The 17,436-nt window shown below is 41.0% G+C and overlaps 1 protein-coding gene across 2 annotated transcripts in view; it reads left to right on the top strand.

Annotated features, from left to right (window-relative positions):
- The window catches only part of lrmp (lymphoid-restricted membrane protein), a 74,003-nt gene that overhangs the window by 47,419 nt on the left and 9,148 nt on the right, over positions 1-17,436 (top strand). The gene's annotated exons all lie outside the window — the stretch shown is intronic.

The raw sequence follows: 17,436 nt of genomic DNA, 5'->3' as shown, positions 1-17,436 counted from the left end.
CAAACCAAAGAATATTGATGAACTCTGGGAGGCATGCAAGACTGCTTTCCTAGCTATTATTTTATTTTTTTATTTTTTTATTTATTTGATTAGGACAATGCACATTAATGAACATTTCTGTAAGTGAGAATAGAGGAATAAGAAAGGAGGTGGAGTCGCCATTTTGCTTAATGACTCATTCCACTGTACGCAAAAATGTTATGGAAAGTTTGTTCTTTTGAATATGTGGCTCTTCAATAAGTTCCCTCCAAGCGATGTTTCTAAATATCTACAGGCCACCTAAATATTGTGCAACCTTCATTGATGACTTCACTGAACTGCTGTCTATAATCTGTATTAACTTTGATTGTGAATCATTGCGGTGATTTTAACATTCATGTTGACAACCCCAGGACAGGGGGACCAAAGAGCTGTGTTGTGTTTTTGAGAACTATGGACTGCTCAGCATGTGACGAAGCCCCCTACAATAAGGGACACACTCGGACTTGATGTGCTCAAAGGGTCTGAACATCAAGGTTGTGGTGACTGACGGTGCTCTCTCTGATCATTCCTGTGGTTTCTTTAACGGCACTACTCTGTGCCAAAAGTGTCCAAACCAAGATAATCAGAAAACGGTATATCACTGAAACACCAATGAACATTTATTCAGCTTTCTCCTCCACACCCGCCCTCTCGGGCTATCAGTCAGTGAGCTTGTAGACAATTTCAACTGTAAAATTACAAATGTTATTGATGCCATTGCTCCACTAAGGTCAAAGTTGTCTCTGGTAAGAAAAGATCTCCATGGAGAAATGTCCTACTGGTGAGAACAGAAAAAAGAGAGTTTGAAAGCTGAACGAGGTGCGAAAAACAAATCTCCTGGTCCATTATAACACCTATAAAGAGAGACTTCGCATTTATAATTGGAACTGAGGAATGCAGAAGGCCTTCTTCTCTGATATTATCTCTAGAACATAATAATTCACGTGCTTTGTTTGCTAATGTTGATAGGTTAACAAACCCTCCGATACCAGTTAGCATCTGAACTTTTATCTACCAAGGCCTGCAATGACTTTGCTCCTTCTTCAAAGACAAAATTCGAAGATTAGACAAACAGTCAGTGCCTCCATACAAGTTCAGGACAGTGTTGTCACAGTGTTCAAGCAAAACTAGTTCCAATATGACAGAATTTCACACAATCAACCATACAAACCTGGAGGACATATTCAACATCTGAAAACCTCGACCTGTTGCCTTGATATCTTACCAACGGGACTTTTCAAAAATGTTTCCAATTGTTTGAATCGTATCTTCTACAGATTGTGAACACATCTCTTCTTTCAGGTATCTTTCCAAGGCCCTGAAAACTGCAGTAATCAAGCCACTTTTAAAAAAGAACAAACTAGACAAGTCACTAATGAGCAACTATAGGCCAATATCACAACCTTCCGTTTTAAGTAAAATCATTGAAAAAGTAGTCTTTCAACAACTCAACCATTTCTTGTCACTAGCAACAGTTTTGATACCTTTCAGTCGGGTTTCCGACCACACCACAGCACTGAAACGGTCTGTCAAAGTCTTTAATGACATCCACCTTAACACAGATAATGGCAAAATTTCAATCTTAGTATTACTTGATCTCAGTGCTGCATTTGACAACGGTCGACCATGACATATTAATAGACCGATTGGAAAACTGGGTAGGACTTTCTGGCTTAGTACTAAACTGGTTTGAATCCTACCTAAAGAATAGGGATTACTTGTGTGCAATAGGTAATTATACATCTGAGCGTACAAATATGACGTGCGGAGTTCCGCAAGGCTCCATTCGGGGCCTCTTCTTTTTAACATCTACATGCTTCACTGGCTCAGATTATGGAGAAAAACAAAATAGTTACCATAGTTATGGGATGACACACAATTTACAAAACTTATCGCCAGGGACTATAGTCAAATACAAAAACTGACTAGTGCATCAAACAAATTAACGACTGGATGTGCCAGAACTTTCTGAAATTAAATGAAGGAAAAACTGAGGTAGTGTTTTGGAAAAAAAGAGGAACGTTAAAAGTCTGCGCTCGCCTCAAACCACAATGTTAAAAACAACAGACAAAGCAGAAATCTGGGTGTAGTCATGGACTCAGACCTGAACTTTAACAGCCAAATTAAGACAATTACAAAGTCAGCCTACTATCACCTTAAGAATATATCAAGGGTTAAAGGACTATGTGTCAACAGGACTTGGAAAACTGGTCCATGCTTTCATCTCAGTAGAATTGACTACTGTAAGGGGTCTTACAGGTCTCCCTAAAAAATCAATCAGACAGCTGCAGCTGATTCAGAACGCTGCTGCTCGAGTCCTCACTAAGACCAAGAGACGGATCACACACTCCAGTTCTGAAGTCTTTACACTGGCTTCCTGTGTCTAAAGAATTGATTTCAAAGTACTCTTGTAGTTTATAAATCCCTTAACGGTTTAGGTCCAAAAATACATTTCTGATCTGCTATACACTATGACCCCCCCAGACCTTTCAGGTCATCTGGGAAGGTCTACTTTCTGTCCCAGAGTAGAACTAAACAGGGTGAAGCAGTTTCAGTTTCTATGCTCCTCATATTTGGAATAAACTCCAGAAACTGCAGATCCACTGCACTCTCAGTTCTTTTAATCAAGGCTGAAGACTTTCTTTTGATGCTGCCTTTCTTTAAATGAATGATCTTCTTCTTATGCTGCACTGTAACTTTTATTCTTGTGTTTTATGTGTCCTAATGTTTCTATTTTGTTTTAACTGTCTATTCATGTGTCTTATTGATTTTAATGCTTATGACTTTTAACGTTTGTACTTGTGTTTTATCTGTTTAATTGATTTTGTGTAAAGCACTTTGAATTGCCCTGTTGCTGAAATGTGCTATATAAATAAAGCTGCCTTGCCTTGCCTTGCCTAAGCTTAAACAAGTGTGTACAGTCCCTGACAAAAGTCTTGTCGCTCATCTATTTTGTAGAAACACCTGCTATTAACCTGACTTTTAATTAATCAATTGGTGTAAGAAATAGCTCATATGAAAAGCTAAAACCCTCCCAAATGATGTTCAATGCACTGAAATAAATTAGTTTCACTAAAAAAAGATGTATTATTTAAACAAGACAGAAAGGTCAAATTTTGGCAAGACAAAAGTTTTGTCGCCTATACAGAAATTGAACAAATTTACTGCAAATACTAAAATATGTCAGCAACTTAAATAGCGGTGCTGTGAGATCCAAATTTAATATCTTGTATGACTTCCATGAGCTTGAAGGACTGCATCCATGCGGTTTGGCAAGGAGTCATACAATGTATTGATGAAGTCATCAGGAATAGGTAGGACTACAGTTGAAAACTAGCCAATTGGCTAACACTGGCGCATTTACAGAAATGTTCATTAATGTGCATTGTCCTAATCAAATAAATAAAAAAATAAAAAAATAAAATAATAGCTAGGAAAGCAGTCTTGCATGCCTCCCAGAGTTCATCAATATTCTTTGGTTTGGTTTTCCATGCTCCCTCTTTCATCCTACCCCACATATGCTCAAGTGTGTTCAGTCTGGTGACTGGGCAGGCCATCCTGGAGCATCTTTATCTTCTCACCTTGAGGAACTTTGAAGGGAGATGGAAGTATGCGTGGAGCACCATCCTGCTGCAGAATTTGGCCTCTTTTATGGTTGGAATATAAGAGGGTGCTAGATTTTTGGTATTGAGCTATTGATGTTGCCTTCCACCCTGCAGATCTCTCGCACACCCCATACTGGATGTTACCCCAGACCATGATTTTTCCGCCACCAACTTCACTGTTTCTGGGTGAATCTTGGATCCATGCGGGCTCCAGTAGGGTCTCCTGCAATATTTGCGGCAACTGGTGTAATTCACAGAAGATTCATCTGAAAAATCCACTTTCTTCCACTTCTCCAGCGTCCATCCTTTTAGCAGGCTGTGGGCTTGGCAAATGCCACACTTTTTTCAATTGTCTTCTGTTTGGTGCTGGCTTCTGGGCACTGATTTGACCATGGAAACCAACAACTGTTCAGGTGACACAGGGACTTCAGGGGACCAGGTCTGGTGGAGCTCTGCTGCAGGGAAAATGGGCTGGCCTTGGATTTTCGAGCCAACAAACGGTCCTCTCGAGCAGTTGTCTTGCGGGGTCTGCGACCTGGGCTTGTCAAAAAAGTCTCCAGTGTCTTCAAATGTTTTTAATCCTTGTGACATGACGCTGAGACACATTGAAGGTGTCTGCCACATCAGCAGTGGATCTGGTCTTCAGCCTCTTGATATCAAAACTTGTCTCAGGGTGAATCTTAGGCCGTTTTGCAGAGGTCTAGTTGCAGTTGATGTGAAGGGTCTAGTGTACTGGGGTTGTTTTTACACACACTGAGACCTAATTGATCCATTATTAGTCACAGGTGAAGCTCATAGACAAGGCGACAAACATTATGTCTTTGCAAAAATGCGCTCCATGGGCTTACCAAGCTGTGAATATTAGAATCTTTTTGACAGTTTCTTTTGCACAGAAACAATTATACAAAAGCTGTTGGGATTAAAAGGAGCGCATTTCTTGTAAATAAATCTTGATTAGGATAGAAATATATTTCAGCGGCACTTCAGGTCAATTTGTACACAAGCGACAAGAATTTGTCAGGGACTGTACAAAAACAAAAAACACAATAAAGAAAATATAAACTGAACCAAATAAACCTTCTTAGTATGATGACTACTTTTACTCAGTGACAACAGATTTTTGTATCATTATTATTTTACAATTTATTGTGTGAATTACATACCACAAACTCTACAAAAAACTCTGTTCTGAACTTCATTAGGTTGTGGTTGTAAATGTAACTTTTGTGGGAATAAAAAATAAATTTGCTATTAAATTTACTGCTACCTTATAAAAAAAAATGATAAATAGCTAAATCTACCATTTAAAATAGCCGCAATTAAACTCCAACAATAAATTAAATTACTTTAAATCTTGTCACCATTGATATGTAGAGAATTACTAATCCAACAGTCGGCTGAGAGAAAGTGGGAGTAGAGCAGGTCTTACAGTTGCCTTTTATTCTTGCCCCAGAGGGGAGGGAGTCCTTTTGTTAGCACTGTCTTCCGATTGGCTGGGGTTAGAGGTCACGCTGCCATGCCGCTCCCGATTGGGTGGCATGTGTGGAGGACGATCCTGACTGAGGGAGGCCGCTTTTAGAGTAGGTGGTCACTCCGCTGCTGGCAAGCTGCTCTGTCCCTGAAAGAAAGAGTTGGTTGTGTGGGTGATCAAAGTTACATGTAGATCCAAAAAGGATGTAAACAAACAGTCAGCTTAAAAATAGTTCTCTCTTCATCTCCTTCATACACCAGATGAGCTTTCTCCTACCTTCCATGCGGGTACTGTTGGCACCTAGCTGTACTGGTCCTGCACACTCTCCTCCTCTTCAACCAACACAGGTAGCAGGCACGTGCGGGACACAGATACAGTGACCTTTAACACAATACTGTAGCAAAAAACACCCTAAATTTAAACAATGTCTCTAAAAAGGCAGACAAGAAGGACAATTTTCCCTTAGCAAGAACATTTAAATTCAAGTGGATAATTGCCGGTATTGGATAGTAAAGCAGTTTGAAAACCCTGAGTTGATAGTGATCACTCACCTGTCTCGCTACTGATCTGTCTACCGACTGGTCCCGGTTCAGGCTCTGAGATGGACAAATGTAAAGACGAGAAGGAGGGAGGTGGTGAGAAATGACAGGTGGCTCGCGGTGCATTTTTTGGCGACAGTACAAGAAATGGTCTCAATGATTAAAAGAACCATCATCCATATATGTAGCGTACCTGTCCCCTGGCAGTGAAACGCATCTATCTCTACAGTGTGTTGAAGAGAAGATTGGACTGATTCTTATATAATGCGTTGCTGCGGAGAGCCTGCTGCTCTGTGAGTGTGTGTGTTGCTGAGAGGGTGTCAGAGAAACACGTTAAAACTGGCCCAGCGCTAAGTAGTGGAGGCGGACTGCGTGCACACACAGAAGTGTGAACACGACAGGCACAACAAAGCAAGGTGATGCGCTCAGAGCAATGCAATGGATATTGAGTAATGAGTATGCATACTTTGACACACTTAAATTAGGAAAGAGCGCCTCACCATTTCGCAAATGTCATGTTAGAAACTGAAGCAAGATGAAACTGGCTGCTGTTCTTTACCTGTTTGCAACACTATCAACTTCTGCATCACAGGCTCCAACACAGTTTATTGATATAGCTTATTCCAAAAGATAAAATCATCAAAACATTCTTTGCTAAATAATCCACTGGCAATTAATTCTTTTTTTGTATGCCACACAATCATGTCCTAGGTTGTGTGTTATGTATTAACTGAAAACTGATTAAACAATACTAAATTTAGGTGCCATAATGTTAGGAATAATAATTAATTTTGTAAAAAATTATCAGTAGATATAACGGTGTGAATTTGTCACAGAGTAAACATTAAAAAAACAAACATTTAAATGGTTAATTTTACTCAATTTCTTTCCCGGGACAAATTTATAGTTTCCGCAACTACGTTTAAATTTAATTATGAAGAGAGAGATACGAAGTGAACATATATATGGAGAAGATGTTCTATAAAAATATCTCTATTACAAGTAAAACTACTATTTGAATAAATCCAACTGATATGTTCACCAGACTGGTGGAAAAAAGCATCAAAACAACAGTCACGCTTTGCTCTAGCATGAAAACACTGCACACCCCTGATGCAGGACATAATTACCATGAAGCAATCTTATTGTATTGACCAAACATCAAAGCAGCTCATTGTAAAGACTATAATGGTCCAAACAGACAAAGGGTCAGTGATGATCCACTGTGCCAAGCTGTTGCTAATGGGCTTTGGAGCATCATGGTTACGTTTTAGAGAAATTCTTCAGCTTTTTATAACTGTCTGTAATCTCATTTGGTGGCATTAGATTTAATTATATTTAAAAAAACATGTAATGCAGTCGATAAAAAACAAAATACCAACATTGTTTAACCTTCTCTAACTGACGTCTGCTCAGAATGATATGTTCCTTATTGGAGCGCTGTCTAACTGCAGTGAAATCTGAAGCATTTCAATTAAATAATACTTTAAAATTACACTTACAATTAAAAAGCACTTTAACATTGACACCTTGATAAGCCATATTAAGTATTTGGTATTGTTCCCTTTTGGCAACAGATTCAAAGAAGCCAATTGCCCCTTACCTGATTGTCTGATCTTTCCTGATTATACATCTCTGTCCTTCCTCTACCCTTACACTCCTCTCAGCCTTTCTGGAGGGGGGCCAGGCTAGCACCGCCTGCCACTGAAACCCTCCTCTCACTTCAAACACATACTTACTCTTACTCAGCAGGAAATAAATGAAGTGGCAGAGAGAGACGGAGAGAGAAAAGAGGAAGCTGATGCCAAAGAGAATAGAGGAAGGTGTATTCTTATTAGCATCAACACACTTCCCTCTGCTACTGACCTTAGTTGACTCATGGCTCCTGTGCTCGAGTCCGCTTCGCCTTCTTCTCTTTCTCCCTGTGGTCCTCACTGGTCGGCTGGGTGCTGACCACAGGTGAAAGGTCAAAGGTCAACTGTCAAGCGCTATCATTTTCTCATTCTCGGTTATGCATTGATATGCTTTAATATATCTAACGAGACACAACTGGTACAGTATGAAGCGGTAATAGGATGAGGAAGAGCCTTTGTCTCTTTGTAGGTGGACTGTGCCTTGCAAAGCATGACTGCATAGATACTAATTAGACTAACACATCCTCCCACAGGGAGGAAAACACCGATTTGACTAGCAAATGTGGACCATTCATAGGAAATGACTCAATAAAATGTTGACTTGGACTGTGAGTACAGTCGCTAACACTATCACCTTTAAATCTAGAAGGGTGGTTTTCTACTGCTATAAAAATGAGTCCAGATGCAGGTGAGGGTGAGGCTGTGGTAATGTCACTTTCTACGAAAGCTTTGTTGTGGATCTTAAGTGGGATTTGCCCATCCAAAACATAGAACAAGGATGTCTATGGAAGTCCGTTAGGTGTGATGGATGACATTTATCAAGAATATAAAAAATAGAGAACCATTCATTAGGTTAGGCTCCTCTCTGGCAGCAGAAATAAGACATACAATATTTGTTTCACAGCTCAATCACACAAAATGACATTTTTCTGAAGTGAATGGAACAAACAGGTTGGCAATATGCTATACTTTATGTAATTTGGAATTTCCATCAAGGAGAGGCAGTCTGATAACCAATTATGTGTCCAGTCTATCAAACCAATATAATTATTCATTCAACTCTCAGTCTGGGTAATGTTCTCATCTGGCCCAGGTGATGTGCTGTCAGGGGGAACTATCTGGGCTGCTGTGGAGGGTGTACTAAGTGTCACCATTTGGTCCTGTTAGGTGAGTTGCTCAACTCTCAGTTGGACCACAGGAGGAAGACTCGCAGTCTCAAGAGCCTCTGCATCTGTGGAGACAGAGAAAATAGATCAGTGTGAAGTGTTATCATTTGCAAGTCAGTCAAGGCACTCCACAATTAAGGTTAGGAGTTATCAGCTGTTGTAATTTACGCTAGTGATTTCCTACATTTCCCGGGTACACCTGAAACATTAGGCGTGTTGTGATGAGCCAGGCCTGCGTAGAATTGATCACTGACTTGCTGCGACATCAAGTTCAGACCCAGGGCATGATGGGACTTTTATTGTTGTTGAATTGGAGAGATTCGACTGATATTTGTCGATTTGAAGGTTTATTCTATTTTTACAATAAGTTAGGTTTTGTTGATGTTGGCATTTAGTAGTCAGAGAGATTAAATACATTCAGATTTGGGTCATCTACAGTCATGTATATTAACATTAGCAACAGTCGCCTGTATAGCATTTAACAGGCTACTCTGTCAAATCAAAAACAATTGGAGACTGCAACGGCCATATTTTAGAGACATGGCAGAGGTGTTTTTTTGCTGCCGCCTGCTCCCCCACTACAGACGAGGCGCAGCTCATCTGCAACAGCCTAATTACTCAGTGAGAATACATAGCTTTGATGTTTTATTTATATTTTTAACATCTGAGAACATTTCTTTCCTGTAGTTTCAATGAAAAGTGAAATATGCAATCATCACATACATGATTTCAAAGACATAATGGCGTTCTGGATTACCAACCAAAACTATGAAAATTTTGTATTTGGTAGATTTGCAAGATTAAGTAAAGTATCCTCTAACACAACCAAAGAGTGAGTCATTATCTAAATCCCTTGGATGTTTGCTAAGTGTTTAATGAGAAACATAGGAGCAATGAGACAGGAAAGAGGGATGGCAAAAGCAAGAGAAAGAGAGCGATGAGAGGAGAGATGTGTGAGAGAGAGTGCGAGAGAGAAAGAGCACAAGAGCGAGGAAAGTGAGAGCGAGAGAAAGATAGCAAGTGAGAGAGGGTGAGTGAGTGAGTGAGACGAGAGGAGAGTACTTACTGTTGTTCTCTGGTGGGGACAGATCAGGGAGAGCATCCGCTCTGGGTGTTAATGCTGCAGCTTGTGAGGGGCGTCAATGGCATGCTGCCTCCTCCTGAAAACAACCGCACATAAAATGATAAATATTCAAAAAATGAAAGAGGTGAAAAGATGAAATAAGAATACACATTAACCATGTACAAAAACGCAGACCAAAATCAGCCAATAGAAACAAACCTTTGTCAGATGGGAACGACTTGCATAAGAGTCAACAAAAGTTACAGCTGACATACAACATAAAGCTTCTGTTCATCCAGATGGATGTTGGAAAAGAGCACCAATTACTGTATCTTATAGGAATTCAAAAAGCAAACCACTTTCAAACTGACTACAGCAATGTGGACATTTAAATGATTTTAAAAAACCATGAAGGCATGATATTAATTAAGCACCGAGGACTGCAGTGAGTAGAATGCATAACATCCAAGAACAGGAAGTGTTGAAAGACATTGAGATCATAGCTACTTAACGTGTAGTTTAGAGTACGCATGATATTATTTGGTGCAGAAGAAATTTGGAATTTATTTTCTTTAAATGGGTGCATAATCCCTTCTTTTCCAACAACCAGTTATTCGCCCTTTTACCCAATGTGACCTGAACGTTTTATTACTATCTTCTAAAGGAAGTCGACAGTTTAGCACAAGCATGCAGACTGCTGCCTTTGAGATGGCTGTGAATAATGTGTGAGGAGCGCTTTGGTAGCAAATGGCAGAAAGAGAAAAGAAGGAGGAGTGCAGACACTTGTGGGAATAAGAGAGAGGGAGAGAAAATGACACAAAGGGTTTTCCTACCCTTTAAGGCTTAGCGCAGCACCCAAGCAGTTTTGGGCCCCACCACCTAAGCCGATAAATGTAAAGTCAATGTCTACACAGCTAAGGTAAAAATGGTTCAAAATTACGTGAATTGCATTTTTTTTTACTTTATTTTCTCGGCTAGGACCACCACACCACCACCAAAACGTGCACTTAAGTCTTCCTTTGCGGGAAACACGATGTCCATATATAATAATAAATGAACTAAAGTATACACCTATAGCAACCTTAGCCTTCAGATATGTCTATCACTGGGACGGATGGTGTTTTCAAGGGTATTCCATATATGACCTTAAACTGAAGCTCTGAAATTGAGATGTAAGAGCACCTAGAACGCACTACCAGAAAGAGTCCCAGCTTGTAACTGCACTATCCGATATGTGGGACAAAAAGTGGAATAAATGTGGAAAAACGTGAAGCAGTCACTGGGATGAATTACCCATCTGCAAATTTCAAGCTAGTTTTTTATATACAGTTGTGAAATAAAAAACAGTAGCTAAAATGTTTGTCCGTTATATTAAAAAGGTCCCATGGCATGACAATTTTACTTTATGAGGTTTTTTTTTTTTTATATGATACCCCAGCTGCCTATGGGCTCAGTGGATAGAAATGGCGATAGATGTAAAACCGAGCCTAGGGTATCCTGTTTTGCTTTTTGAGAAAATGAAAGCTCAGACGGCCCAATCTGGAATCTGGCCCTTATGAGGTCATAAGGGGCAATGTTACCTCCCTTTTCTCTGCTTTGCGCCAGAGAATTTGGTCACCCATGAGAGAAAGACTCATCGCTTTCAAATGAGCAAGTGGAAGTTGGTCAAGGCCAACCCCCAGGCCTCCCCCTTGCCACCCCCCCCCTCCCTCTCCTCCTCAAAAGCTACAGACTTTGAAATGGCACATAATAAGGAAAGCACATTGTGGGACTAGCTCTGTGGCTGTAATTCTGCACAAGGCTGAATTTTGGGAAAGACTATGTTATGGGGACCACTAAGGTCATATAAAGCATCCAAAGAGCCCCTTGTCATGGGACCTTTAAAGTATAAAGATCGCTCTAAAGCTCTGAGGCTGTGAATCACAACTTAAAAAATTCAGACTTCCTTTCCACTACTGCAATCAAAACTAAAAACGTCCTCTTCCTTCCGAACACTTCGGAAGAAGGAAAAATGCCAAATTTTCTATGTATAGCCAAGGTATGCAGAGCAACAATCTGTTTTGGTACAGTCATGCTTCCTGCTCACATAGTTTCCACACCTGTCACCCATGGCAACAACAGTCGTCTATTGTGTTGCCTCTGAGTAGGCAGAGATTCAGTGTCTCCTGGAGAGCACTTAGCATAGTTGTTCAGGTTGAGATAGAAAAACACATTTTCTGAATGGGAGGGTGAAGCCACAAAACTGTCAGTCCCTGGTCCTCATCTGTAACCTTGACGTGCTGTGGTTTGGTGGACATGTCTCATCGCATAGTACAGTATTTTACACCTTTACAGTGCAAACAAGTTTCCCAAAGGCCATGACATTATTATTATTTTAGCCCTTTAAGATCATGGACAACACTTAAAACTCCTGTGATTAAGTATAATGGGGTATAATTAGTTTTAATGAAAGGGTTTTTTACTGATGCTTGTGTTAATTTTTATATCAAGGAGATACAACCATTGTTGAAATGAAAGGGATCCTAATCCTTACCAGGACATTTTACACATTCCTGAAATCATAAGCCACAGGCACATGGGTTTCCACCAAAGTCAAAACTAGTGTATCTGGCTAATCAATGTGAGCATTCCAAATTAATTTAGGTTGTGATTTCCAAAGATTAAAGTGCTCGGAAGTTACATTCAGTTTTGCTAATTATAAAATCTCAATGCCAGGTTAAAGATCCATGATGTTGTGCTGAAATTTGAAATTACTCTGAGTGCTAATGCAGCAATTGAAGAAATTAGGTTTTCAGGAAAGAAAAATATTAGGGAAAGAAGAGGTAAAGGATATCACAAAGGTAAATCCAGGCACATCCAAACATGGTGAGCACCTTGTTACCAGTAGCTAACACCATGACAATGTCACAACTCAATTTACCTGCAAAGATTGACGTGCACCTCTGGCTCTGACTCAGTGCAGGCTGCAGAGTCTGTAACAGATGCAGAAGAAAATTAAAAATTAAAATATAAATCAGGAAAAACTGAAAGGAGATAGAAGAGGTTGAAACCCCCCCCCCTCAAAAAAAAAACTAAACAAAGAAGCTGTCGATTGTTGTAAACCAAATGCTTGTCCAATTCATCTACAGAGGTTAATAGTTATCTAAAAAAGAACTCCACTGTTACCATAAAGAGTCAGACTGTCTATTATGCAGGGTCTTGAGTTGAGGAGGGGCATGGTTAAAATACCATGCACGGCTAAGTGGCATTAATGACCATATTCACACTCTCGTTTTCCTTCTCTCTGCCTGCCAGCGCTCATGCAGGCAAAGGAATTGGGGATTATGAGCTCACTTCGTGGCTCGACCGGCCGTACACCTGGCCAACAAGGACCTTGAGGAAGGAGGATTTCACACACGGCGTAGACACCACGACCCTCATAAGACCAGGGCACAACAACATAGAAGCAGGGGTCTACTGCCAAGGGTCTGTGTGTATCCTCACAGTGAGTGAGTGTATTGTACTGGTGTTTCAAGGGTGGCTGAGTACCTTGTGACTCGATGGAACCACACACACACCCACACACCACACACACAACACACACCACACACCACACACACACACACACACACACACACCACCACACACACACACACACACACACACACACACACAACACACACACACACACACACACACACACAACCACACACCACACACACCACAACACACACACACACACACCACACACAACAAACACCAAACACCACACACACGTTTCCTGTGAAGGATTTTATGAGACAGTAAACCTGCAAACCAGTTGCAAATGTAAGCAAACTTAAAATCACAAACTAACGTTTAACTAATTGCTCTGTACCTGGTATCTTCACAATAGGGTTTAAGAGAGTGAAGACAAAACTAAAGTATTGCAGCTGACTCATTGACACCAAGAGCTGTGGGTTAGCAAGAGACAGGCTGTCACTTAATTGTACCTAATCTAGAGCTCGGATGTTGATACAATCACAGTACTCAAAGTATGTTCTAAAAATTCAGCAGGCTGTATTATTCACATTCTTGTTGGGGATGTATGAGGTTAACTCAAGGCTTATTATTTGAGTGGGGGTCAAAATGGGTTTACAAAAATATTAAAAATAAAATAATTAGCCCTATGGCTTGGCTTATGAGGTTCCTGTTAGCTCTGGGGAAGTTGGTGTACTGTGGATTTTAAAAGTCTGATGGAAGAATCCTCAGTTCCCAAGTTTTCTGAGATACATTTTGAAGATTCAATCATTAAAGCAATTAAAACAAATTGCTACAGTCTAGCAGTATTATTCAATGTAGTGGATCTCTGACTAAAGTTAAAATTTTCACTTAGCAGCAGTTGAACTGTTGCTGGTGGTTGTTCTGTCCCCCATTCGTCCCCACTCACCTGACCCCTCTGCTGCATCATGCCAGGTGGGCTCCCCGAGACGGCCAGACAGAGGAGTGGAAGTGTCCCTCACTTCTCCCTCTCCAGCTGTGTCGACCACCGTCCACTTCTTCCCCGTCCTCCTCCTCACCTCTGGCCGTTCGCCGTCCTGTTCTCTGCATTCTCTCTGCAACTCGTTCTTTAGGAAACTTGAAGGGCAACTCCTCATCCAGTCCAAGTCTCTCCCTGGCTACAAAAAAAAATAAAAAAAAATAGAAAGAAAAAGAAAAAAGGGAAAGTGAGTCACACTAAAAAAATGTGTGCAAGGTGCGGGAATGTAACAATGCACTGCGGCAAAAGCCAACTGAAGGAATGGGGTGATGGGATGAAGTTCAGCAGTAACAACTAAAGAGCCCCACTGCAAAATAAATCTTAATTCCAACAGACACGCTGAGAAAAAAAAACAAGGTTTTTTGTCAAAATCACAGCAATATTACTTATCAACCAAGCTGTCAAGCGATTGTTAGAATAAAAATTTAACAAACAGAGCTATATTTTTCTTTTTTATACTTTCTTTGTTGATAAAAAAAATCAAAAGGAAACTGTTAATTTAGTGGGTCTTTCACTTAAGAGCTATACTGAATAAATGATTGACGTAATGAAGTAAGAACTGCATTATTTGTCGATGCGCAACTTGGTTACTGTAAGAAATCTATTCACTTAGCACCAAACCATTGTGTTGTGCAGTAAAAAATGGTGATGTAATGGAAATGTCAAGCACGTGTCAGTGAATTTTGTGCAAGGAGCGTACGTAGGTGTGTGCTTGCATCTAATTCTGCGCTTGTGTGGGTGCACAGTGTCCACTTCAGCCGCCAACGCGACACTCAACTTTCCAAACAGATCTAACTCCATCTGGTCTGAATATTAGCATGAGGTCTGTCACTGCTCTCCTAGCAACTTCAATATCCAAGTTAATCCACGCAACATGCAAAACGCACACATAAGACATCAAGTTGAATGTATTCAGTGTCCAGTGTCCCAGACAATGTGTAATTTCATTGAAAATTCTAAAACAATGTATAGTTAACAACAGATGATGAAAAGGCAGGGGTGGTAACTATTTCCAATATACAATTTTATATTATTGTTTGTAACGGTCTTACCCTAACAGCATTTAAAACATATTGCCTGTGAAAAAACATGAAACGATCAGGTCTGTAGCTGCTGTAATGTCAAACGCCACCAATCACTGACTCAGGTCCAATTGGAAAGAACCAATGAAAGGCCTGCTTGCTGCTAAAAGTAATCTACCCATCCGTCTATGAGATGAGCTCATTGCGCATCGCGCAATTGCTAACAGTAGTCATGATTGGTTTTTAAACATTCAGTAGGATAATAATAGCTTTTTTCTAACAGTTACATGGGACATGAAGTAAAAGTTGCAAGTTCTTTCTCTGCTCTGAAGGAGCAGTGCTCATGAGTATGTGTGTGGGCGGAGCCCGAAGGGCAGGGAGAGTGTATAGATGGTACTTAAAATCTCTAGCTTTTCAACATTATCAACCCTGCTTTAAGATTGCAACATTATTAGTGATAATAGTGAAAGCAAGTGGAGCTGCTGCGCGTTTATGAAATTAGGCCCATGAGCTAGCCCAGGGGTTCCCAACAAATTTCAGCCCGCGACCCCAAAAGTAACGGTTGCAAGTGACTCGCGACTCGCGACCCTGTCGTGTCAGGAGAAGTTCAGGCATGAAACTGGCAGAGGAGCTGAGACACGAGTTTAGGGAGGTAAGGGGAGGGGCGCGGGTCCTGGTCCGAGCGCGGGGGGCGGGGGGGGGGGGGGGGGGGCGGTCCGAGGAGCAATGCGCACCACAGCAGACACCAACACGGAGGCCAGTGACAGGTTGGTTAGGAAATGTTCAAAGAAAATACTTTTAGGGTTATTTGCATGTTTAATACCATATTTTTCAGATGTGAGGAATAATTACGTTTTACTATGCATGGTTATGAGGTTGATGACATCTGGGAACTCAAGTGTTAATTAAAAAAGTTATAAATTGTACATTTTGGTGTTATTTCGTTTTTAAAGATACCTAACACAAATACCTGAATTAAAATTGCAAGTAGGTATACATGAAGATTAGAGAGTTTAGAATCTGCGGTCAAATGGACGCGGTTCCAGTATTTCGGAATCCCGGCAGTTGGGTTGGTAATGTTTGAGGACCGCTACCGGAAAGAACAGAAAATCAAAACAGCTGTTCCTTTTTATTAGTTGCTGGTTTTACTTTAAATTTAGCCACAGTTTATCTTGTGTTAAAATCATGGCTAACATGCTATTTCTAATGTTTTTTAAATTTTTAACTTTATTTTGGGAAATCAACTCGCGACCCCCCCTCTCTGGCTAGTGACCCCCTGGGGTCGGACCCCCACTTTGGACACTGATCTAGCTGCCCATCTGCCTCCCTCTGACCTCTTCCTGGTGAGGTGTCTGGCATGAGGCCTCTCGCGTTCCTGAGGTGTCTTTAGCTGTTCAGCTTCTACACCGAGTGCCAGCGTCTGGTTGCCTGCTCTGCACCCTGCAAGCAACAATACAAATATTGTTATTGAAAAAACACCCAGATTATTACAGCACTTGTCCCTGTCCAACAGCTCGAAAAAATGCAGCACAAGAGACATAGAAGACAGTACAGTAGATAATACTGTCCAATCCGCAGGCCCATGCAGGTTTCCATTTGTTTTGCCCAGGGTGACCAGCGCCAGTTCTCGACTGGCCAGTAGTACGGTTTTTCCACTACGGTTTGTAGATCCGTCCCAGCCCAAAACCTCTAATCTAATATCAGACTACACAGAACCTAAATGTGTTCGCACATGCCTTGTGTCCAGTCTTACTCAAACATCTGTATTATCCCAACATTCCAGAGCAGAGAGAGGTAGACCTATACCTACAACGAGCCCTCTCACCTGGTAAGTAAGGACCAGTAAATGTGAGATAGACAAGCCGACTAGTTCTCCCTCTCTGGTTTTCAATCTGTTCCACTCTAGCTCGTTATATATCAGAAGGGGATGGCGTCTCCATGAAAACAATACAAACAGAGCCCCCCCCCCAAGGCAAACCCACACAGAGTCAGAGTGAGTCCAGAGTTGGCACAGACCCAGACCTAGTGGAGGCAGGCCTTTGGGGTCATTGAGGCAGCATGATTGACAGCGGAACGGACTGGCAACTGAGACAAAGCCCTGGGAGCGCAGACCCACATGCAGGGGTCTACATATACTGCGTAAGTTTAAGGACTAGTTTAGTAAGGACTGTGACAGGCAGATCTACTCTAATGGCCGATAGGATTTTAACAAATATTTGGAGCTCAACAGCACCCTAAGAAGCTTTCGATAGGAAGCACTATAGACTTGTAATAAACAGGAAGGTTCAGCTACGGCTACCAGCTTACCTGGATAGTCCGATATGTAGCACGCTTTTTTTTCCAGTGTGTTAGAACTTACCACTGCTGTATTTAATCAGCTTCTAGAATTACTTGCTATTCTTCAGTTCTATTTCAGG

Source organism: Etheostoma spectabile, chromosome 23 (genome assembly GCF_008692095.1).
Source record: "Etheostoma spectabile isolate EspeVRDwgs_2016 chromosome 23, UIUC_Espe_1.0, whole genome shotgun sequence".
Taxonomy (NCBI): Eukaryota; Metazoa; Chordata; class Actinopteri; order Perciformes; family Percidae; genus Etheostoma; species Etheostoma spectabile.
This window is presented reverse-complemented; position numbering and strand designations above follow the sequence as displayed.